Source organism: Oryctolagus cuniculus, chromosome 3 (genome assembly GCF_964237555.1).
Source record: "Oryctolagus cuniculus chromosome 3, mOryCun1.1, whole genome shotgun sequence".
NCBI lineage: Eukaryota > Metazoa > Chordata > Mammalia > Lagomorpha > Leporidae > Oryctolagus > Oryctolagus cuniculus.
Genome location: NC_091434.1, coordinates 127,714,814 through 127,739,970, shown reverse-complemented (window position 1 = coordinate 127,739,970; position 25,157 = coordinate 127,714,814). Strand labels below are relative to the sequence as shown.

General features: G+C 42.3%; 1 long non-coding RNA gene across 2 annotated transcripts; it reads left to right on the top strand.

Annotated features, from left to right (window-relative positions):
• Positions 1-546: 546 nt before the first annotated feature.
• On the top strand, positions 547-11,798 carry LOC138849192 (uncharacterized). 2 transcript variants are annotated; one of them, XR_011387632.1, is made up of 4 exons: positions 547-2,074; positions 2,448-2,519; positions 5,771-5,994; positions 11,749-11,798. It is a non-coding gene; the product is annotated as an uncharacterized lncRNA (long non-coding RNA). The 2 variants fall into 2 exon arrangements; XR_011387631.1 differs by lacking the exon at positions 547-2,074 and having other exon boundaries at positions 2,081-2,519.
• Positions 11,799-25,157: the final 13,359 nt, after the last annotated feature.

The following is a 25,157-nucleotide window of genomic DNA, read 5'->3' as shown; positions in this document are numbered from 1 at the left end:
AGGTCTCATGTCGAATGGGCAGTTGGACTTGTGTTCAAACTTGGGTTTTGCCTCTCAAGACCTCTACAACTTTGGTCTCTTTAGTCAATTAAATATGCAATTAAATATTTATTTAAATTATTAGGCTATTAAATCATTTACTCAATTAAATATTCATCTTAGAATGTTTTCATGCATAAAATAGAATAATAACTCTTTTTAAATGTTTTTAATAGAAAACTTTTATTTAATCAATATAAATTTCAAAAGTATAACTTTTGGATTATAGTAGTTCTTCCTCTGGTAACCACCCGCAAGCCATCCTATCTCCTACTCCCTTTCCCATCCCATTCTTTATTAAGATTTATTTTTACTTAGCTTTATATACAGAAGATCAACTCTATACTGAGTAAAGATTTCAACAGTTTGCACCCACACTGATACATGAAGTGTAAAGTACTATTTGAAGATTGGTTTTACCATTAATTCTCATAGTACAACGCATTAAGGACAGAGGTCCTACATGGGAAGCAAGTGCACAGTGACTCCTGTTGTTGATTTAACAATTGACATTCTTATTTATGATGTCAGTAATCACCCGAGGTTCTTGTCATGAGCTGCCAAGGCTATGGAAGCCTCTTGAGTTCACAAATTCTGGTCTTATTTAGACAAGGCCATAGTCAAAGTGGAAGTTCTCTCTTCCCTTCAGAGAAAGGTACCTCCTTCTTTGATGACTCGTTCTTTCCACCAAGATCTCACTCACAGAGATCTTTCATTAGGTCATTTTTTGCCACAGTGTCTTGGCTTTTCATGCCTGAGATAATCTCATGGGCTTTTTAGCCATATCCGAATGCCTTAGGGCTGATTCTGAGGCCAGAGTACTGTTTAGGGCATCTGCTAATATATAAGTCTGCTGTGTATCCCACTTCCCATGTTGGATAATTCCCTCCTTTTTAATTCTGTCAATTGATAATAACCCTTTCATGGGGATTTTGTGTGGGTGAAATGAGATAGACCACATATAATTGGAATACAGGAAGCAATACTTGAGAAACTGTATCTATCACTAGCTCTTATGGCGAAGGTAGTGTGGAACTTGTTTAATACTTACAAATATGTTATTTTGAATGTTAATCCTCTTATTATTTCCTTTTAAAAGAAATCTTTGGAATTGGGAAAGATTTGGGAAAATCAGAAGTATGACATATTTCTACTGTCCAGTTCAAGGTGAGCTTGGACACTATATTGTAGGGAACAAAACTGTCTCGAGGAAGCCCCAAGTTGCGTTAGCCAGATTTTCAGGCATCTAGCTGGCTTGTGAAAGTCGCAGACTGAACAGCAGAACTTTGTAGGATCTTCCAAAATGCCAATGGATGGAAATGACTCCAGCTGAGAGAGAATTCACATGAGTGAGCAAAGGACCAGTTCTCTTCTCTCTTCTGAATTCAAGTGTAAAGGTGAAGGAGGAAAATCATGTGGGCTGTATAACTTCCTTGCTTCTATTGGTCTTCCATCCAAAATGCAAATCAGCTGTGTTCCAGCCCTCCTTCACTAGGTGTATGATCAGGGCAAGTTGTTCAACTTTCTCAAGCCTCCTGTCCTCTATCTGTGAAAGGATACTGGTCACAGTACTTGCTATGGTTTGGATATGGTTTGTGTGTATTCCCCAAAAGTTCAAGGGCAGGGAGCTGGTCCTTGGTGTTTTGGGAGCTGGTGGGACCCGGAGGGAGGTGATAAGGCCAGCAGGCCACTGCTCTCTGAAGAGATTAATGGTGATCTCCTGGAGTGAATTAGTTCCTGTGAAATTGGATTATTACCAAATAGCAAGGCTGGCTGCTCCACACTCTCCAGCTTCCTGCCTTGCCATGTGATCTTGCCCTTTGCCCATGCTGACCATATAATATCCCCTGCCATGCTGTGTTGCAGTCAGTGAGCACTACATAGGTGTGAGCTCAACAATGCTTTTTTCTTGGTAAAGTGACAGCCTCTGGTATTTCATCATAGCTGCAGAAAGTGGACTAAGACAGCACCTGTCCCTACACACAGTCATGAAGATTAAAGGAGATGATGCAAAAAGAATGCTTCACCTCTGATGGTTCTTACTACTTCTTTAAGAATTTATTTATTTATCTGAAAGTCAAAGTTACAGAGTAGGGAGACAGAGGCAGAGACAGTTGAGAGAGAGATCTTCCATTTGCTGGTTCACTCCTCAAATAGCTACAAAGCACAGGGCTGGGCCAGGCTGATGCTAAGAGCCAGGAGCTTCTTTTGGGTCTCCCACATGGGTGCAGGGGCCCAAGGACTTGGGCCATCTTCCATTGCCTTCCCAGGCACATTAACAGGGCACTGGATTGGAAGTGCGGCAGCTGGGACTTAAACTGGCACCCATATGGGGTGCCTGCACTGCAGGCAGTGGCTTTACCTCTTACAGCATGGTGCTGGCCCCTTTATACTTTTATTATCTCTAGTCCCAGAATTCTTTGGTCTTCTCCCTGATTCTCCTGGTCAAGTTTGCCCAGGGAGCAGCGTTTGAATGGCAGGTGAGTTTTTGAGCTTCTGACAGCTGCTGTTGTGAGATATTAGGTTCAATAATTCTGCTGGTTGCAATGGCCTTGGAGTATCACAAAAAGGGAAGGTTTGAAACTGCCAGGAGAGGAGAGCCACCTGTAATTAAGCATCTCTTCTTTGATCCATTCATTGCACCCATGTATGTATGCATAGATATTGACTTACAAAGTATAATTAGGTTAAATATTTCTGGTGACATTTTGCTAACTCTTCTGTGACATTCCCCATGACTATTTTTATTGCAGTGCTTTCTAGAACAAAACTTTGTTGCCAAAATTTCTGCAAAATTTTTAAAATACATGTATTTTAACTTTTGCTTTACATGTGGTTTTTTTTGAAAAAAATGTATCACAATGGAAATATTCCCTGTGATTTATAGCAAAATGAAAACTTCAGGAATTATAGGTGCTTTCATCCTGGGATAACGTTTGCTGTTTGCTGGGAATGAATGCCAGCCATAAAAAATAGATGGGCGCTGCTTATTTAGTGTTTTCATTTGTTGTAGCAAATCTATCTGTCAGGAGAATTTGACAACAAGATGAGCACCCGCAGTTTGATTCATACAGGAAGAACAGGAGGAACTCTGCTGAGATTGGACTTCGGCTTGGTATATGGGGGAAATGCAGGTTAATAAGGAAATCCAAATAAATTCCAGAGCCAGAAAACTTACCGGAGCAAGGGGAATGTGATGCTAGCCTTCGGCCACCTGATAGTGACACACATTTGAGGAAGTCTCACTAGCTTTAGATTTGAAGCATCAAGGATCCTTCCTCCAACTTGAATTTGTGGGTCACAAATTACTTTTATGATACTCTGAAAGCTTGCTTTCTTCATAGGATTCTGTACAGGCAGAGACTCATACAAAAGATATTTATTAATGCATCCAAGAGAACATCTTAAATACCTGATGTGTTCTAAGTAATTGCCACTGAGGCAGGTGCTTCCTGGAGAAGTAAGAATGGGACAAAGAGGAACTTGTGCATAAATAAGCAAATGCAAAGAGATGCCAGAAGCTCCCCAACAGGGAGCTTTGTGATACAAAGAGGGAGAAAGAGGAGGGAATTGTAGGAGTCCTCTCTATCAGAGCAGGCTTCCAAGCAGAGATGGGGCTTGGGAAAAGATGAAGCATTAGCAGGTGTTCATCAGAGCAGAATAGGACAGGAATTCCAGGAAAAGGCAGGACTTGAGCAAAGGCAAGGGGGTGCATAACCCATGAACCAAGTACGAGGAATCACACTCGGCTTCATCTCGGCATGCCAATCATGCCCACCTGCTGTAAAAGATACAGGAACTGGGGCTGGTGTTGTGGCGTAGTGGGTTAAGCAGTTTCTGTGATGCCAGCATCCCCTGTGGGTGCTGGTTCATGGTACGGCTGCTCCACTTTCGATCCTCCCTGCTAATGCACCTGGGAAAACGGCAGAAGATGGCTCAGGTGCTTGGGCTCCTGTATCCAGGTGGGAGATCCAGAAGAAGCTCCTGGCTCCTGGTTTTGGCAGGGCCCAGCCCCGGACATTGTGGCCATTTTGGGGGAGTGAATCAGCAGATAGAAGACTCTCTCTCTCTTTCTCTCTCTCTCTGTAAATCTTTTTAAAAAATTTTAAAAAGACATAGGAGCTTGGGTTGCTCTGAATTTTAAAATGCACTCAAACACATATCCTTGCATGGGTAAATATCTATCGCTTCCTAGAATGCCTTTGATTGGAAATCACTGCATCATTGTCATGATAGCACTCTGGGTGGAAGGGTGATGATGGCATTTAGTTGATTGTAAATAAATTGTGAAAGATATGTATCTGTATTAGGAACAGAAATATGTGTCTTAGAATTAGGGAAGCACAGCATTTTTTAACCCCATGTGACACCTACCCCAAGTAGGAGGCTCTTTGGGAAGTTTGTTCAGTGGAGCTGATAGTTTTCTGCGTCGATTGAATAACAGGGGTCCTTTTGTAATCAGCAACCCTGGGTGTATACCTTACAGTGTGTAGCAAACATGTCTATGTTAGGAAACTGGCGCGGTCTTATCTGTGGCACGACCTGCACCTTGATTTACATTCTATACCCCGGTTCCCGCCGCCATTACTGAAAGCCAGGTAGCCACATGGCCCAAACTACATGTGCCAGGCTCCACCCTCAACCTAATGGGATTCACTGCTCCTGCTTCCCTGCCTGCCCGTGGGCAAAGTTTTAAAAGGACCTATTCCTGAACACATGGCTCTCTTGGCTTCTCTCTTCTCTCCTGCTCACTCTCTCCAGCCTTCTCTCCTCTCTCACTCCCCCTCTTCTCTTTTTCTCTTGCTCTCCCTTTCCCTTTTCGCCTCTTCCCTCTTGCCTGCTGGGTTTTCCTCAATAAACTCTTTCTCTTACTCCAGCGTCCGGTGTGCTCTATGACGGCTAACAGAAATATATAACAGTCTACTTCCTGTCTCAGGCCTTAACATCCACTAGCAGCTTTGTGGTGTACCTGCTGTGTGAGAACCTAGGCAGGTTCAGCCAAGCCCTTTTGCTTTCTTGCTAATCTTCACCACTGTGGTATGGATGAAGGCTTGGGAGAGGTCCAACAACTTGTGGATGACCACACAGCTAGGGAACATCAGTCCCTTAGTCTGACCCAAGGCTGGAAAATGAGCTCCAGGGTTGCTCCTGCTTGCCTGATAGCACTCTACTGAGTAAGGTTACTGTGCAACAACCCAGAGTCTCACCTGGAAAGGAGTCAAGGTCTGGACCACACTGAAGAGACTCTACTTTCCAGAAAGGATATTTTCACTTAGCGAACTAGTGAAAGAAAAATCCCAAAATGGACTAGATTTTCCAAGGACATCTATTTCAACTCTTTAATTAGGTGCACTCCCAAATATTATAAGGCACATGTGTTTAAACTGAATTAGAGATGGTCACCAGGGGAAAGACTCCTGTGCTGGAATTTGTATTTGGGTCAAGCAGAATTAAGAAGCTGCTGCTGCTGAAATAACATCTGGAAAATCTAAATTTGCAATAACCTGATAACTAGACTCAGTAGCAAGCTACACAATGCTTGTCATCCTGGGTTTGCTCGTAAAATTGTATGCAGTCTCCCACTGTCTTGTGTGCTCTCTCGCTCACTCAACAGCAAGTGAATGGTGTCCTACCTAAAGGAGTTGCAGCTCTCAACTTTCTATCCCCCTCATGCTGGTGCAGTTTGCAATTTCATTGTGGTTTTCTGTCTTCCTTGGATCCTCCCCCATAGGATCAGGGGTCTGCTTGCCTGCTGGGCCGGATGGACACATTCTCACTAAGAACTCCTGTGAGGACTCAGCCAGCTCAAGGTTGCTCCCACAACTCCATTCCTGCAGATGCGTTGGAGATGACTGCTGGCCTGCGGGGTTGGAGAGGCGTGGTCTCTCACAAATCACCCAGTGCGATGGGGATAGCCTCCTCCCTGTCTGCTGTCCCGAGTTTCCATCCAGACAGGTTCGTGTCCCTACTCCCCTCTCCATCCCACAGCCTCCACCTTTGGTTGGTGTCCTTAACTCAGTTTCTCTGGCACAGCTTTGATCTTGTCACTCCCCTGCTTCAAGTCCTATAGAGAGCTCCCAGCAAAGCCAACAGGGCCCCTTGTGATCTAGCTCCTAACGGTCTTTCTGGTCTTAGTCATTGAGATGGTCCCCTGGGCCCCCTGCACTGCAGTTAGTTGCAAAAACATGGAGGAACCTGCACATTGTGTTTGCTTTTTCCTCTTCCCTTTCCATCTGCTTGTGGAGTGTCATGGGCTTTTCAAGATAAATCTGAAAATTTACTTCTTGTTCAGAAAAAAGATTTATTTATTTGAAAGAGAGAGAGAGAGAGAGAGAGAGAGAGAGAGAGAGAACAAGAGAGAAAAAAGAGCTCTTCTATTTGCTGGGTCACTCCCCAAATGGCCACAAGAGCCAGATCTTTCCCAGGCTGAAGCCAGGAGCCTGGAACTCCATCATGGTCTTGCATGTAGGTGGCAGGGGTCTAAGCACTTGGACCGTCTTCTGGTGCTCTCCCAGGCACATCAGTGGAGAGCTGGATGGGAAGCAGAACAGTTTGGACTCTGACTGGCACATCCCATGTAGCTAATTAATATGCTGCACCACAGCACCTGCACCAAATTTACCTGTTTTGAGGATTCCTCCCTAATGCCATCAGGGTGACTGACCCCTACCTGCTCTTAGCTCCCCTACATAACTTATAGCATGGGCTTGGGAATCACAGCTTGTAGAAGTAAGACTGCATTGATGGCCAGTGCCGCGGCTCACTAGGTTAATCCTCCGCCTTGCGGCACCGGCACACTGGGTTCTAGTCCCGGTCGGGGCGCCGGATTCTGTCGCGGTTGCCCCTCTTCCAGGCCAGCTCTCTGCTGTGGCCAGGGAGTGCAGTGGAGGATGGCCCAAGTGCTTGGGCCCTGCACCTGCATGGGAGACCAGGATAAGTACCTGGCTCCTGCCATTGGATCAGCGCGGTGCGCCGGCCGCAGTGCACCGGCCGCGGCGGCCATTGGAGGGTGAACCAACGGCAAAAGGAAGACCTTTCTCTCTCTCTCTCTCTCTCACTGTCCACCCTGCCTGTCAAAAAAAAAAAAAAAAAAAAAAGACTGCATTGTGGGCTGAGGCTTTGGGTCCTTCCAAAACTCATGGGTGGAAGCACTAATCCCATGTGTGAGGGTACTAGGAAGTGGGATCTGTGGCAGTTGGATAGAACATGAATGTGGAGTCGTCATGATGGAATCTGTGCCTTTATCAAAGTGACCCAAAGGGCTGGCATTGTGGCACAATGGATTAAGTTACTACTTGCGACACTGGCATCCCATATGAGAACCAGTTCAAGTTCCAGCCACTCTGTTCCCACCCACCCAGTTCCCTGCAAATCCATCTGGGAAGGTAGTAGAAGATGACCCAAGAGCTTGGACCACTGCCACCCATGTGGAAGACCTCATAGAACTCCTGGCTTTGGCCTGGCCCCTCCTGATTACTGTTATCATTTGGGAGTGAACAAGTGGATGAACGATCTCTCTCTGCCTATAAATAAATAATAAATAAAACTGTAAAAATTAAAAGTGACATACGAGAGAGATTTTGTTTCACCACAGTTTGAGGGTTTAGCAAGAAGGCAAAGGGGGAAGCAGTTCTTCACCAGGAATGGAATAACTGGCACCTTATCTTAGCCCCTGAGCCCCCACAACTGTGGGAAATAAAAGTGTGTGGTTCAGGCCACACTGTCAGTGGTGTTTGTTACAGCTCCTGAGCTGACAGAGGCGGACATGCTTGAGAACATCTCAGAACACACTTGAGTGGAGGTGGAGGCCTGTGAGCCAACTGGAATCAAATAGATTGGAACCCAAGTCCGTGGTTGAAGAGCTTTTATTGCCAACAAAACCACATTCCTAGAAGATACAGAACAGTTTCCTTCCTTCAGTGGAAAACCTCATTGCCTGATGGTTGCAGGTTGTGAAGTTTGCTGCAGCCCGAAGATCGTTCGGAGGGGCTGCAGTTGCCAAGGAAGACAGAGATCCCCCTAAGCCCTCACCAGATAGGGCAAGGAGGACAGTGGGAGAGGGCAGAGCTATGTCTGCTGCAAAACAGGATCCATGCTTAACCAGGAGCTGCCCCTCACTCCCAGGCCCCTGAATCAGGTGTCTTGCCAGGGCCCAGGACTTCTGTGTTCTCCATTCTTTTAAGTTCAGACTGCGGATTTACATTGTCATTTTCCTTAATGGTCCACTATTGCTTGTTAATGTGCCTGTCCCTGTGTGGGCAGGTGACCCTCCACAGAACCACAAGAAACCACACATCACCTGGAGCACCAGCAGTGGGGCTAGACACAGGCCTGGCTGGGTCTCTGCACTGTCTCCAGTGGGGGGTGGCACCACGAGGAATGCCACACTTGAATTCACCAAGCCTCTTTGCTTTCTCTCCCTGGCCATTCAGGAAAATATCCGCAGCCACTGCCAACAAGTGCATAGTTGTTGAAATTAGGTAGGGCCTTGCCAGTGAATTCTGGCTCTGGAATGTGGGTGGATATGGCCTGCTTTTTAGGGCTGACTCTACAACCCCTCACAGGAGCCTCCACACTTTTTTTTTACCGCCTATTCACAGCTAGGTTTTTTTTTTTTTTCTTGACAGGCAGAGTTAGACAGGAGAGAGAGAGAGAGAGAGAGAGAGAGAGAGAGAGAGAGAGAGAGAAAGGTCTTCCTTTTCCGTTGGTTCACCCCTCAAATGGCCGCTATGGCTGGCACGCTGCGCCGATCCAAAGCCAGGAGCCAGGTGCCTCCTCCTGGCCTCCCATGCAGGTGCAGGGTCCAAGCACTTGGGCCATCCTCCACTGCCTTCCCCGGGCCACAGCAGAGAGCTGGACTGGAAGAGGGGCAACTGGGACAAAATCTGGCGCCCCAACCCTAGAACCCGGAGTGCCAGTGCCGCAGGCGGAGGATTAGCCAAGTGAGTTGTGGCACCGGCTGACAGCTAGGTTTTGATTCCCAGGGACTCCTTCAGGACCACACATTTAACATTATGAGGTCTTTGTCATGAAAGTGACACCTGCCCCACCTGGCACTGGTTTACGATGTGGCATGAAAGAGCAATGTGCTTTGGCTGCATCAGGTCTTGGATTTGGAGGTTGTTGGCAATCAGCTTACCCTGACAACTACAGTCTAACTCCTACTTGTAACCTTGGCACATAGGAGGCCTCTTGAAACACAGTAGCTGCTCAGTACAAACACACACTTGTTGAATTAATGAATAAAACAACATACTGTGTATAAGATAAAAAGAAATTCCTAATGATCTGTTATGTGACAGGAATTCAGAAAAGTACTACAGGGGAATAATGTTTACCTATGCAGTTAAATATCTATTTTTTTAAACAAATCTTTATTTCACTTAACTCATTCACTTTGTTCCTTCATGGTTTCAAAGCATTAAGATCAGGGAAATAGAAATTGTATTTATTTGAGAAGGGAAGATAGAGATAGAGATGGAGATAGATAAATAGATCCCATCTACTGATTCACTCCCCAGATTCCCATAACTGGCTTGAAGCTAGAATCAGGACCAGAGAGGGACTTGAACCAGAAACTCTGATATGGGATTTGGATGTCCCAATTCAGTGGCAGAAGGGTGGGGGAGCTTAAGCACTGGACCAAATGCCTATCTCAGAAATCGAAAATATTTTTAAAGATTTATTTTATTAACCTAAAAGGCAGAGCAAGAGAGTCACAGGTGGCAACTTAACCCACTGCTCCACAAAACCAGCCCCCAGAATAGAAGTTTTGATGGGTAGTCAAAATGAAGAAGAAAACTTGTAGTGCTAGGGCTGTGGCACAGGGAGTTAAGCTGCTGCCTGCGATACCTATAGCCCCTATGGGGATGCTGATTTGATTCTTAGCTGCTCCACTTCCAATCCAATTCCTTGCAAATGCATCTGGGCAAGCAGCAGAAGATGGGCCATGTACTTGGACCATTGCATCTCACATGGGAGACCTGGAATGGGGTTCCTGGCTCTCGGTTTCAATCTGACCAGCTGATAGAAGAATTCTCTCTCTCTCTCTGTTACTCTACCTTTCAAATCAGTAAAATCAATTCAATCTTGTTTTAAAAAAGAAGAATGAAATATGCAGCTACTATTAGGCTGCTAATACTCTTCCTGGTTCTGGAGTTGAGCATCTCAATTTCCAGGAAGCCAGAGCAGAAAGTACGCATGGCTAGAAATCCAACTTTTATTGTAAGAGCGAAAATCCAAGGGAAGCAAAGCTTTGCATGCTGTAAAGTATAAGTCACCACTTTCTTCCAGACCATGCCACTTTTCATTAACAAATCAAATCATTCATTAGAATTAGGAAGGCCATTAGCATTCATGTTTTAAAATGTAATAGAAATGGTTTTTTGAAATTCTAGTGAAATACTGTTTATTTCTGTGCATATGAGCCTAATGCAAAATTTTGGGCTAGTTATCCCTACTACACACATGAAGGAAGGGAAAAGTGTATTTTCATTGATACTTCCCTAGTGCCTAGTACCTAGTAAGCACTCAATAAATATGTGTTGAATGCACATGAGGTTAAATTTCAATTGAATTAGAGTTGGTTACTTTTTATAGATTGGGTTTTATTAAAGTTCTTTCAATAAGCCTTACATAATAGACCACATTGATTTTAATAAAATGTGCATTGATTAAGGCAAAATGTCAGTTTTTTTGCCCTGAACACAATTTCCCACAGTCATTAAACAACATAATAATTTTATTAAATCAATCCTATTCATTCACTTTAATTAAGAATGACTTTTTCTTTGACCTTCCTTTTTATTCTGGAGGGCACTGGATTGAGATTTAGCAAGAGTTAATCCCTTTACTCAAATGCATTCTTTGGATCCTTAAAAAAAAAAAAAAAAAAAAAACCAAAACCCTGCAAATATATTGTCTTGGTCTTAGCTAAGAATAGGAGTGAAACATGTCAGTCATATCACCCTAGCTGTCAGTTTGGGAGTGAAAAGGACAAGTGTGTCAAAGTCATTTGCTTTTGAGCCAGGTTCTTCTTGGTGTGAGTCTAAGAACGACATCACAAACCAGAGGTTGCCCTTTGAAACACTCCTTTTCCAGTAGGTTTCTTTCCCTCTCTATGCTATCTTTCACTTTTCACTCTATTAAGTTTCGGCTTTGTTTAAGACACATGAAAGAATATACTCAACTTGTAAACATGTGTTCCTTGAGGTACTACTGATCTACTGATAGATAACGTTTTATAAGTTCCCTCTTTCAAGGGATTTTGTATCTCAATATGAGGAAATACCTAGATCCTTCCTCAGTAACCTCATTTCTCAGGCTAGGCTGGATGTGGCTGCCTGCCTGAGACCGGTTCAGACAAGTTAATGAGCTTGTAGCTACAGCAGGTGGTCCAGTGGTATTGACTCCTGCCTCTGGTCACTGATGTGTATATGCCGGTGAGCTTGGCTCAAGGAGTAATTATAATCAAGGCACTTTGTGACCATCTAATTTTCATGAGCTCTTTGTGTGGAATTTTGTGAATGTTCCGTTATGGAATAGGTGCCCTTTTGAACTATTCCAGGCAAAGGAGAGATAAGTACTACAAATCTCTTAGTTACAATGAATTTATACTTGTGCCCAATCCAGTTCAAGTTTATACATTAACTCATCACTTTGTAGGAAAGAACATGATAATCAATATTCCAATGCATTTATGGGTTTCAGGACATGCAGCCGCTATGGAGAGGAAGAAGAACTAATCAGAAGGGAGTATTAACATGAAACAATAAAACTCTAATTGTGGTCACCGATCCATGTTTCTGCTCCTTCCCTTTCTCCCCCTCACTCTTGTCTGCTGATGCCGTCTGTTTAGTCTTCTGATTCCTCCTTTCTCAACTAGTTCAGGAGCTCTTTGGGAATAAGATCCATGCTCACTGTGTGTCTCATTCCTGGTAAGTGCTCAATCCTTGCACATTGAATACATGAGTGAATCAAAGAATGAAAGAAAAAAATCCATCTCATTTGTGAAAATTCAAATCATATTTATTTGTTATTCTACAAAATTAAAGAAACAATCCCCAGAGAAAGTCCAAGTAACAGAAAAAAGGTCATCAAGGTTAAACGGTCTTAAAAGTCTCTGACATGCCTCAAGGACAGTTTTTTATGATAAAATAAGACCTCTTACCTATTCTATAGTCATTTTGCAACTGTTTAAGAAGGCTGGTTAGCACTGAGCCAAGCATTATAGAGAATAGATGAAATTACACTGCAGCATTCCTGTCTACAAAGTCGGTGTTGCATGAAAGCACCCCCAACATTTCTCTTTTTAGTCTTCATGAGTAAGGCTTTTCTGCAAGGCAGATGCAGATCAAATGTCTGCTGGAGGAAGCTTTAGGGGACGCTTGATGAAGGGTGAGGCATTAACCTGTGTGTGAGAATGGGTGACTCGTGGGCTCAGCAGAGAGGAGGAAAATGGGTATTGCAGCTGGGCAGCAGTGTATGTGAAGTCCAAGAAAAGAAGGTAACTCTGCTTTTCAAATAAATAAATCTTTTTTAAAGATTTATTTGTTTATTTATTTGAAAGAGTTACACACAGAGAGAGAAGGAGAGGGGGAGAGAGAGAGAGAGAGAGAGAGATCTTCCATCTGCTGGTTTGCTCCCCAGTTGGCTACAATAGCCGGAGCTGCACCTATCTGAAGCCAGGAGCCAAGAGCTTCTTTTGGGTCTCCCACGCAGGTGCAGGGGCCCAAGCACTTGGGGCATCTTCTACTACTCTCTCAGGCCACAGCACAGAGCTGGATCAGACGTGGAACAGCCAGGACTCAATCAGCGCCCACATGGGATGCTGGCACTCCAGGCAGTGGCTTTAAACCTATGCTACAGTGCCGGCCCCCAAAATAAATTTTTTCAGAAATATTTATTTTTTATTTATTTGAAAGGCAGTTACAGGGGGAAAGAGAGAAAGAGAGATTGATTCTCCATCTGCTGATTCAATCCCCAAATGGTCTTCACAGCTGGGGCTGTGACTGGCTGAAGCCAGGAGTGTTATCTTGGTCTCCCACATGGGTGCAGGGGCCCAAGCACTTAGGCCATCTTCCACTGCTTTCCCAGTGCATTAGCAGGAAGCTGGATTGTAAGTGAAGCAGCTGAGGGGCCAGCACTGTGGCGCAGTGGGTTAAAGCCCTGGCCTGAAGTGCTGGCATCCCATATGGGTGCCGGTTCAAGTCCCAGGCAGGACCACTGGGGAGTACTGGCTCTCATTGACTGCCTCTAAGGTAATGAACTGTGCTTTATGGGTGATGTCCCAATAAAAGCCTCATCCAGAATATACAGGGAAATGTAGATGGCAATTTGTTTCTGGTCATATGAGATTTAGTGTTCACATTTTTATATCATAACCACAGAACAGTTCATCTTCTCCTGCATTCTGAAGTGACCACCTTGCTACGACAGGATGGATTTTTTAGGTGCCTTCTGCTACTCCGCCTGCAGCATGCATTGCCAAGGGTCCTGTGCAAGGAGTCAGGAGAGCAGTTTCACATTCACAAGGCATGTCTGTCTCCCATCTAGCTTAGCAAAACAAATCTTAAATTCAAGAAGATTGAAGTCATATCTCATGCATTTTTTGGATCACAATGTTATGAAATTAGATATAAATAACAGGAAAAATCTTTAAAAATAAATATGTGGAAAGTAAACAATATGCTCCTAAACAACTAACAGGTCACAGAGGACATAAAAAAGGACAAAAAACATATCGTGAGACAAATGAAAATGGAAACTCACCAGAACTTATGGGATGCAGCAAAAGTAGGTATAACAGGGAAACCTATAGCAATAAATGTTCATGCCAGAAAAGAAGAAAATTCACAAATAAATAAACCAACATTACATCTCGAGGAATCAGAGGAAGCCCAAAGCTACCAGAAAGAAGGAAGTAGGAAATATCAGAGCAGAAATAGAGACTAGAAAAAGCAAAAGAAAATGTGACAAAACTAAGAGTTGGTTCTTTGAAAAAACAAAAATAACCGAGAAATCTTTAGCAAGATCAACCAGGAAAGAGAAGTCAGAAACGAAAGAGGAGACATTACAACTGCTAGTATTAAAACACAAAAGATCCTAAGAAACTCTATGAACAATTATATGTCAACAAATTTGATAATCTAGGAGAAACGGTTAAATGCTTAGAGACACAGAACCTACCAAAACTGAATCATGAAGAAAGAAAATCTGAACAGATCAATAATGAGTAAGGAGAATGAATCAATAATAAAAACATTTCCAACCAAAGAAAGGCTCAGGACTGGACAGCTTCACTGTTGAATTCTACCAAACATTCAAATAAGAGCTAAAATTAATTGCTGTCAAGCTCCTCCAAAAATGAAGTAAAGGCAAATTTCAAAACTCATTTTATGAAGCTATAGCTCACCTGATGTCAAATCCAGGCAAAGATACTACAAGAGAATTATAGCCCAATGTCTCTGATGGATATGTTTGCAAAAATTCTCAACAAAATGTTAACAAACCAAATTAAAAAATGCATTAAAAGAATCATTTACCATGATCAACTGAGATTTATTTGTATGGTACAAGGATGGTTCAATGTATGCAAAGTAATAAACACGGTACAATACATTAGCAAAATGAGGAATAGGAATGATAATCGTCTCATAAGAGATGAGTTTGACAATATTGAACAAATTTAATGAAAAAAAAAAAAAAGCCTCTCAACAGATTAGGGACAGACGGAATGTACCTGAACTCAATATAGACTATCTAGGACAAGTCTGTCACAAATCACTCTTATGTATGAAAAGCTTAAAGATTTTCTCTAAGATTAGGGAGAAATACAGATAACCGTTCTCATCATTTCTCAATAGTGCTGGAAAATGTAGCCAGATTAGGTCAGAAGAAGTAATAAAATGTATCCAAACAGAAAAAGAAAGGAGTCAGATTATCTATATTTGCTGGTTATATTATTTTTACATGTAGAAGACATCAAAGATTTCAGCAAAAATTCTCAGATGTGATAAATTTAGCAAAGTTGCAGGGTATAAAGCTCAACATACAGAAATCAGTAATGTTTCTATATACTAACAATGATCTTATATGAAAAGAAAATTAAGAAAATAGCCCCATTTGAAATATGAACATAAAGCTAAATACTTAATTGCATATTTAATCAGGGAAGTAAAATTTTGTACACTTGAACTTATAAAACAAGTGTAAAAGAAATTTAGGGAAACATAAATAAATGGAAAATTTCATGTGCTATGTTCATGAATTGGAAGAATTAATATCGCAAAAAAGTCCACATTATTCAAAGTAGTCCCTATGAAAATATTAATATCATTTTTCAGAGAAATGGAAAAATCCTTAAATGAATGTGTAACCATATAAGATCCCAACTAGCCAAAATAATTATGATAGAAATGAACAAACCTGGGAGCATCACACTTCCTGATTTTAAAACACAGCGCCGTGGCTCACTAGGCTAATCCTCCCCCTGCGGCGCCAGCACACCGGGTTCTAGTCCCGGTCGGGGCGCCGGATTCTGTCGCGGTTGCCCCTCTTCCAGGCCAGCTCTCTGCTGTGGCCAGGGAGTGCAGTGGAGGATGGCCCAAGTGCTTGGGCCCTGCACCCCATGGGAGACCAGGAGAAGCACCTGGCTCCTGCCATCGGATCAGCATGGTGCGCCGGCTGCAGCGCGCAGGCCGCGGCGGCCATTGGAGGGTGAACCAACGGCAAAAAGGAAGACCTTTCTCTCTGTCTCTCTCACTGTCCACTCTGCCTGTCAAAAAAAAAATTAAAAAAAAACACATTATAAAATAATTGTAATGAAAACAGCATAGTACTGTCATAGAAACAAATTGATTAGTGGAACAAGATAGAAAAAAAAAAACAAATAAGAAATAAACCCACATACTTGTACTCAACTGGTTTTTGACAAAGGAACCAGAAACACACAGTGAAGAAAAGAGTTTCTCTTTGATAAATGGACTTGGGAAAACTTAATAGTCACATGCAGAATGATAACAGATCCTTATTTTGCAACATATACAAAAATCCTCTGAAAATGGTTTAAAGGCTTAGTCACAAGACCAGAAACTGTAAAATTACTAGAAGAAAACAGGGGACAATTTCCATGGAATTTGTATGGGAAATGATCCCCAAAGTACTGGAAACAAAAGAAAAACAGAGAAATGGAATGGTGTGTAACTACAAGGTTTCTGCACAGCAAAAGAAACAGTTAACAAAAATGAAAAAAATCCCTTAGATGGGAGACAATATTTGCAGGCCTTACATATGGTAATGGGTTAATACCAAAAATATAGAAGGATCTCAAACAATTCAATATCAATGGAGCAAATAACCTAATTTTTAAGATAGCAAAAGGACCTGAACAGTCATTTCTCAAAAGAAGACATATACATGGCTAACGAATGCATGAAAAAAAATACCCAGCATCTCCTATTATTTAGGGGAACACAAATTAGAACCACAATATTATCTTAAGCCTACTAGAATGACTTTTCTTAAAAAGATGACATCTAGTGAGTTTTGAAGAGGATGTAGAGAAAAAAGAACTGTTATACATTATTAGTGGGAATATATGCTATTAATATAACTATAGCCTTTACTGAAAGTGGTATAAATGACCCTCAAAAAGCTAAAAATAGACCTCCCACAGTCCCACTTCCAGGAATATATCTAAAGAAAATGAAATCAATATGTAAAAGGGATATCTGTACTCCTATATTCATACAGCATTATTCACAATAGCTAAGATATGGAAACAGCCCAAGTGTCCATCAATGAATGAATAAAGACTATATACATTTTCTTTTCAGCCTTAAAAATAGAGAAATCCTATCATTGGTGATAACATGGATGAACCCAGAGGACATTATGCTAAGTGAGATAATTCAGGCAGAGAGGTGCATAATCTTCTTTATATGTGGAAGCTAATGAAGTTGAATTCACAGAAGCCAGAGTACATGATGGTAACCAGAGACTGTAAGGTGTGAGGAAGGGAATGGGGAGTTTTTGAATGAAGGGTGCAGTGTGTCAGATAGACAGGAGGAATAGGTTTTGAGATCTATTAATACAAATCAGGGTATGATAGTCAATAGCAATGAATTACATATTTCAAAAAGACTAAGAGCAAATTTCAAATGGCTCACCATAGAAAACATAGGATGTGTGTGGCTATGTTAATTAGCTTTATTTCTTCTTCCCACATTGTATACCTTTATTAAAATATCACATCAATGTCTTTCATTATGATTCATCAATCTAAAATAATAATGCATTTTTGCAAAGACAACAAGGACTATAAGGCCCTTAGACCAGCCTAACTAAATATATTTTTCCCAGCTGAGAGATTAGGGAAGAGTGAGTTCATGATTGTCCTTGCTGGTGAGTGTGACTCCTGACAGTGGCTGTATAAATGAAGAGGTGTCTCTGGACAACATCAGGAGACTAGGGAACAAGAAGCCAAGGATTAGTGTATTTTCTACAATAACACATACAGAAGATTCATGTTTTACAAAGAACCCTCTGGGTGTCTTCAAAATGAGCTCTATTGATGAAATAATGCTATGTGAGTAAATTTTCTAGAATGTAACCATTTTTAAAAGCAATACTAGGTCTGTTGTTTGGCTTTCCAACATTTCTGGAACATGAAAAATATATTTGAAAAAATTCCTTTCCAGAATATGCTTTTACAAAGCTGGATGAACCCCAGAACTGCTAATCTTCCTTTGGACAAGTGCCTGCCTGTTACCAATACATAAGGCAACACAATGATTAAAGGACATCTGAATTGCAACAGGGGGTAGATTCTTTGTTCCTCAGTAGTAAACACGTCTAAAATTCACTTTCTTTCAAGTTTAAATGAAGACATCACATGTGTTTCATTTGAATAACTGAGGGAAGATATCCCTTCCATTTATTATAATCATTTTTTCTCTTGTCCAACACAAAAGTATTGTCTTCATATAGAGAGAATAAAATTAATATTTTATAGAGTAAATTTAAGTAGAGATGTTAACTTCTATGCCATCAACACTCAAGTAGAGTAAAATGTTTGTATCTGTACAGAATTTCTTTACATTAATTCTTTGAAAGGTTTGTGACTGTTGTGGGAGGAATTGTGTCTGCCAAAATTCTTATATTGCATTCCTTACCTCCAGATTCTCAGAATATAATCTTCTTTCTAGAAGGTGTATTTAAAGAGGTGATGCAGTTAAAATGAAACCATTCAGGAGGGCCCTAATTGTTGATTTGGATATAAGTGTCCTTCCAATAGTTGTATTGATTTAAGAGATGGAGCTATTGAAAGTGATTAGATCTTGAAGATCCACTCTCATAGATGGGATTAGTGTCCATATAGAAGAGCTTAATGGGCTGGCACTGTGGCATAGTGGGTAAAACCACTGCCTGCAGTGCCAGCATCCCATATGGGCACCGGTTTGAGTCCCAGCTGCTCCACTTCTGATCCAACTCTCTGTTATGGCCTGGAGCAGTAGAAGACAGATCAAGTTCTTGGGCCCCTTGACCCACATGGGAGACCCAGAAGAAGCTCCTGTTTCCTGGCTTTGGAATGGCGCAGCTTTGGCCACTGTGGTTTTCTGGGGAGTGAAGCAGCAGATGGAAGACCTCTCTCTCTCTCCCTCTCCCTCTCTCTGCCTCCTCTTTTCTCTGTGTGTAACTCTGTCTTTCAAATAAATAAACCTTAAAAAATATAGCTTAAAAGAGTGATTCTCCTTTGAGCTCCTTCGTTAATGTGAGCCTGTAATAAGAGGCACCATCTACAAAGTGGAGAACAAACCTTCACTAGACTCTACCTCTGCTGATGTTGATTTTAGATTTCCTTTCAAGCTTCTGGAATTATGAGAAATAAATTTCTATTATTTACAGATTTCCCATTCTAAGGTATTTTGTTGTAGTAGCAAAAGTAGACTGAGGCAGTGGCCCAACATGACTGGAGTTCTCCTAAGAAGAGGATAAGGTAGTTATTTATAAGCCTAGGAGCCTGGTAACACCTTGATCTTGTATGTCCAGCTTCCAGGACCACAAGGGAATAATCTCCTGCTGTGTAAGTTGCATACTGCAACTAATAGTAAACCAGGACTTAACAGTCATGCAACACAGGGCTAGCAAATCCAATGGAAAACACAAGTGCATTGCTTCCTTGTCATTTTAGCAGAACCACAGCAATCTGCTCCCTTCTGAGCCCATTTCTTTAACAACAGCACTAATAATAATGACAATGATAATCTCATAATACAATCCTAGCCTCTACCACCTATTATGTATTCCCTAGGCATTGTGCTCTGGGATTTCCATTCACACCAAAGGACCACCACAGAGCCTCTCAAAATGTCAGTGTCTTAACCCTATGTATTTTTATTTCTTGCTCAAGCATTGGAGCTGTGAGACAACATGTTTGTTTTAAGACTCTTGGTTCTGATGACTTCTGATGGTAGCCCTAGGAAATATTTTTAAAAGACTTATTTATTTATTTGAAAGGCAGAGTTACAGAGAGGGAGAGAGGAATAGAGGGAGAGAGGGAGAAAGGGAGAGAGGGAGAGAGGGGAGAGAGGAAGAAAGAGAATCTTCCATTCGTTGGTTCACTCCCCCAGATGGCCGCAATGGCCAGAGCTGTGCCCGTTCGAAGCCAGGAGTCAGGAGCTTCTTCCAGGTCTCCCAGGTGGGTGAAGGGCCCCGAGGACTTGGGCCATCTTCTGCTGTTTTCCCAGGCCATATCAGAGAGCTGGATTGGAAGTGGAGCAGCTGGAACTCCAACCGGCACCCATATGGGATGCCTGCACTGCAGGCAGAGGCTTTACCTGCTACACCACAGTGGCAGCCCCAGCCCTAGGATATTAATATAGTTGCCTGTGAAGTAGGCAGGCATACAGGTTAAAATTGATTAGATTTGTGAGCTGGAAGACCACACCTTCTCCACACCCCTGTGTGACCTCATCTCCCTACCTGGGGGCCCACCAGCCAATCAGGTTTATTAACCACTCTCCATTGGAAGTGGGTTAAAAGCCTGGGACACGGTGTGTCCCAGGCCCTTCTCTTCTTCCCTGGCCTTTTGCCAGGAGGGGGCTCGCTGTAGCCCTGAGCCTCCAGGGTGCGTGGCCTTCAGACCACCTGCCCTAGGTTTCCTGGCCTAGATGCTCTTCCATGTGGCTGGTTCCTGGTGCTCGGTATGAACTGAGATTTATCTCTCTCAATAAAACTCTCACTCTCCTATGCATCTTTCTCATTAAATAAAAGCTTTACCATGCTGCCCGGTTTATCTGTGCTGGTATTTAGAATTCTCTAAATATTAGGCAAGAACCCTCTTGGGCTCATTAATATTGGGGATTTATTAATAAGTATATGGTGAAATTGTATGGCACCCCAAATTCTGGTAGCACATATGGCATCCTGGATAGCAATTCTGGGGAACTTTAAAGGGCCACACTTTTGTATGAATTTTAGGGGGTCATGTGCGATTTCACCTGGGTACCTTCTGCTCATTCTTCATTTTAAAATGTATTTCTGGCCGGTGCCGTGGCTCACTAGGCTAATCCTCCGCCTTGCGGCACTGGCACCCTGGGTTCTAGTCCTGGTCAGAGCGCCAGAATCTGTCCCAGTTGCCCCTCTTCCAGGCCAGCTCTCTGCTGTGGCCCAGGAAGGCAGTGGAGGATGGCCCGGGTCCTTGGGCCCTACACCCGCATGGGAGACCAGGAGAAGCACATGGCTCCTGGCTTCGGATTAGTGCGGTGCGCCAGCTGCAACAGCCGGCCGTGGCGGCCATTGGAGGGTGAACCAACGGCAAAGGAAGACCTTTCTCTTTGTCTCTCTCTCACTGTCTATCCTGCCTGTTTTAAAATAAATGTATTTCTGCTGTTTTTGGGAAAGCTTTCCTACTCCATTCCTCAAGATGTCTCTGTTCTCTAAGCCCTAAGCGGGCTTTGACCATTTCCACTCCTCCTTTAAGACCTAGTACAGGCATTAGCTTTCTAAGAACGTCTTCCCTGAATACCATCAATGCCTTAGTGAGCAAGGGGCTTTGATCAGTGATACCATGACTTCTAGATCTTTATTTTTATTTATTTATTTTATTTTTTATTTTGTAAATATAAATTTCCAAAGTACAGTTAATGGATTACAATGGCTTCCCCCCCCCCATAAATTCCCTCCCACTCACACCCCTCCCATCTCCCGCTCCCTCTCCCATTCCATTCACATCAAGATTCATTTTCAATTATCTTTATATACAGATAGATCTTTATTTTTATTATGATACTCATCATGTTAGTTTCAATATTTATTTTTATATGAGCCACTTGAATACAGGGACTGTGTCTCTGTGTCTGATGCCACGGATCTTCAAGGTGTATTTATTGAATCTTGTACATGAAAGAGGGCTGGAAATTGAGGAAATTGGCTCAAGTGCATTTGGTAATGTCCTTGTGATTCTCACTTTACGTTGATCTTAGGTCTTGCCTTTATTTTCTCAGAGTCCTTGGTCTCTGAATTATTTGGAGTAGGTTGGGATTGGGGCTATAAGTCTGGGTACTATCAGTATATATAGATGCTATATGTAGATTATAATCTGGGCCTTTAATACTTGCAGCATCATCAGAGAAGTTAGAAGCATCTCAGAGAGGTTTAAAACACCTCTGAGACTTTCCTGCTTTGTAAACATCTATCATTTTTATCTACTTCCTCTAATTTTTCTCCCTAGTGTTTAGTTATCCTTTCGTTATTTCATATTGTAAAATCATTATGAACTACGCATCAAATACCTTTGTTTTACTAAAAAGACCATTATTCACATCTCTTTGTCACACTGTGCTTAAATTAAAATAATTTTGATTTTATGCTTTGTGGTTGTTCCCTTTACATTCTATACTTAATCCTTACAGATATATATATTTTTTTTTGACAGGCAGAGTGAACAGAGAGAGAGACAGAGAGAAAGGTCTTCCTTTGCCGTTGGTTCACCCTCCAATGGCTGCTGCAGCCAGCGCGCTGCGGCCGGCGCACCGTGCTGATCTGAAGCCAGGAGCCAGGTGCTTCTCCTGGTCTCCCATGGGGTGCAGGGCCCAAGCACTTGGGCCATCCTCCACTGCACTCCCTGGCCACAGCAGAGAGCTGGCCTGGAAGAGGGGCAACCGGGACAGAATCCGGCGCCCCGACCGGGACTAGAACCCGGTGTGCTGGCGCCGCAGGGGGAGGATTAGCCCAGTGAGCCATAGCGCCGGCCTGGTAGAGCATCTTGAATCTGTTGTGGGTCCACTCCTCTCTCATTCTCCAACCCAATGGCTGTGCTGGGATTATTTCAACCCTAGCCCTGGAAAGTGACCATGTGACCTACATTTTCTGGAATTCTGAGCAAAGAAATAGAGTATGTTTAGTTCTGGCATTGGTTCTCAAATACAATCCATTTATTCTTGTTACCTTGATTTAGCTATCTGTTTACAAAACATATATCTGTTGCGCATCTGTTGGTGCCAGGCTCAGTCTTGGGAATGCAAGTTGAACAAAACAGGAACTCTATGCTCTCATGAAACTAACAATTGGGTGAAATGAAAGATTAAACCAGTAAGTGGGCTGGATGATTTGGAAGGTGATTAGGTATCATTAATGCAATAAAAATATGAAATACTGTGAACAAATAGAACATGGAGCTATCATAGTATTTGGTGTACACTCACGGAAGGGAGCAAAAGCAATTCAGACTAGATGGTCAAGAAAGGCATAGCGTATGGGCAACATTAAAGATGAGAATAAATAATGAAAAAGAGGCAGGCAACCTAAGACAGAGAAAAATGCAAGTGGCCAGGATGTAAATGGAGGAGGAAATGGTCCTATCTGAGGAAGAGAAAATGGTGAGCTTTGGGGAGCTTTCAGAGAACAGCTTAGAGAAGAACACGGATTTGACTCCTGAGAGGGTCTTGAAGTCTCGGTAAAGAAGTTGGGCTTTATTCTGAATGCAAAGCTGTCAAGAGAATTGGGAACTTGTAAGCAAAGGAGTGGGGTGATCTTATTTGTGATTAAAATGATGTTTTTGGGAAAATTAGATTGGGTAGGGGCAGAGAGACCAGTTAGGGGGTAACTGCAGTCGTCAGGTGGGAGGTGATAGTGACTTTGAAAGAGTCGAGCAAGAGAAATGGAAAGGAGCACATAGATTTAGGAAGCATTGTGGAATTAAAACTTATATGAACTGAGTACAGTGGGAGAGCAAATGAGAGGTATAAACTGAATTAAAGCTTAGCATATTATCAGGTGTTGGTGGCATTTCCTGAGATGGAAAAGAATACAGGTGGGAGGGTGGAGAGTTCTGTGAAGAGCCTGGGAGGTGTGAGTTGTCTCTAAGATGGAGAAGGGACAGCTCAATATGTGAGTCTGGACTTCTTTGGGGGAGACTGGGACTGGGGCTGTAAAGTTAGGAGTTACCAGTATATAAATGCTACGTAAAGCTATGCAACTAGATGTATTCATCTAGAGATTGTGTGTAGACAAAAGAAGATGGTTGAAGAAAGGCTCTGAGGACTCTGTAGCCTTTAAATGAAACAAAGTAGAGAAGGCAGGATTACTACAGAAAAAACACATAACAGTTATTAACACAGAGCTACTTAATGGATGAGTCCCCAGATGCATGAAACAAAAGCTGGCAGAACTAAAGGGAGAATTAGTCAACTTGACAGTAATACTTGGATACTTCCATATTTTACTTCCAAAAACGGAGGGGATGATTGTTAAATCAGAAAGGAAGTAGAAAGTTTGTACATCACTGTAAGTCAATTGGACCTAACAGACTTCTGTCCACATTTCACCCAGCAACATCAGACTACATTCTTCTTAACATGGGGTACTGTACAGGATAGACCATAATTTTGATTATAAAACAAACCCCAATAAAATTGGAAGGGTTGACATCATACCAAGTATGTTATTGAAAGAACCATTCAATAATAACAGAAACTAAAGACATAAGAAAATATTTGGGCCGGCGCCATGGCTCACTTGGCTAATCCTCCGCCTGCAGCGCCGGCATCCCATATGGGCATCTAGTTCCTCTTCCAGTCCAGCTTTCAGCTGTGGCCTGGGAAGGCAGTGGAGGATGGCCCAAGTGCTTGGGTGCCTGCACCCGCATGGGAGACCAGGAGGAGGCACCTGGCTCCTGGCTTTGGATTGGCATAGCTCCAGACGTAGCGGCCATTTGTGGGGGTGAACCAACAGAAGGAAGACCTTTCTCTCTGTCTCTCTCTCACTCTCTAACTCTGTCAAAATAAAAAAAAAATTGAAATTCACATATATGTGGAAATTAAATAAAGCATTGCTAAATAATAAGTTAAATAATAGAAAACTCAACAAAACAAAAGTTGGTACTTTGAAAAAGTTAACAAAACTGACAACTCTAGCTAAACTAGATTAGCAAAAAAAGACAAATAAATGAAATTGAAAAGAGAGGATATTGATAGATTTTAAAGAAGCAAAAAAGAATTAAAAGGGAATTATATGAAAAGTTATATGTCACCAAATTCAAAAAGCTAGATGAAGTACATAAAATCCTAGAAAAGTATAAACTACTAGATCTGGCTCCAGAAGATATATAGGACATCTTCATAGACACACAACAAATAAAGTAGTTGAATTCAAGACTATTACTTTCCAAAAAGAAAAGACCAAGACCAGATGCACTCCCAGGTGAATTCTACAAAGCATTTAAAGAAAATGAACATCTTTTTTTAAAAGAATCTTCCAAAAATAGAAGTAGAGGACACATCTTTCATCCATTGTATAAAGTTATTGTTACTCTGATATCAAAACACATCAAATATAAAAAGAAAAAATAATACAAAAGAATATTTCTGGGGCCGGCGCTGTGGCTCACTAGGTTAATCCTCTGTCTGCGGTTCTTGCATCCATATGGGTGCCGGGTTCTAGTCCCGGCTGCTCCTCTTCCAGTCCAGCTCTCTGCTGTGGCCCAGAAGGCAATGGAGGATGGCCCAAGTGCTTGGGCGCCTGCACCCGCATGGGAGACCAGGAAGAAGCACCTGGCTCCTGGCTTTGGATTGGCTTAGCTCCGGCCGTAGCTGCCATTTGGGGGGTGAACCAATGGA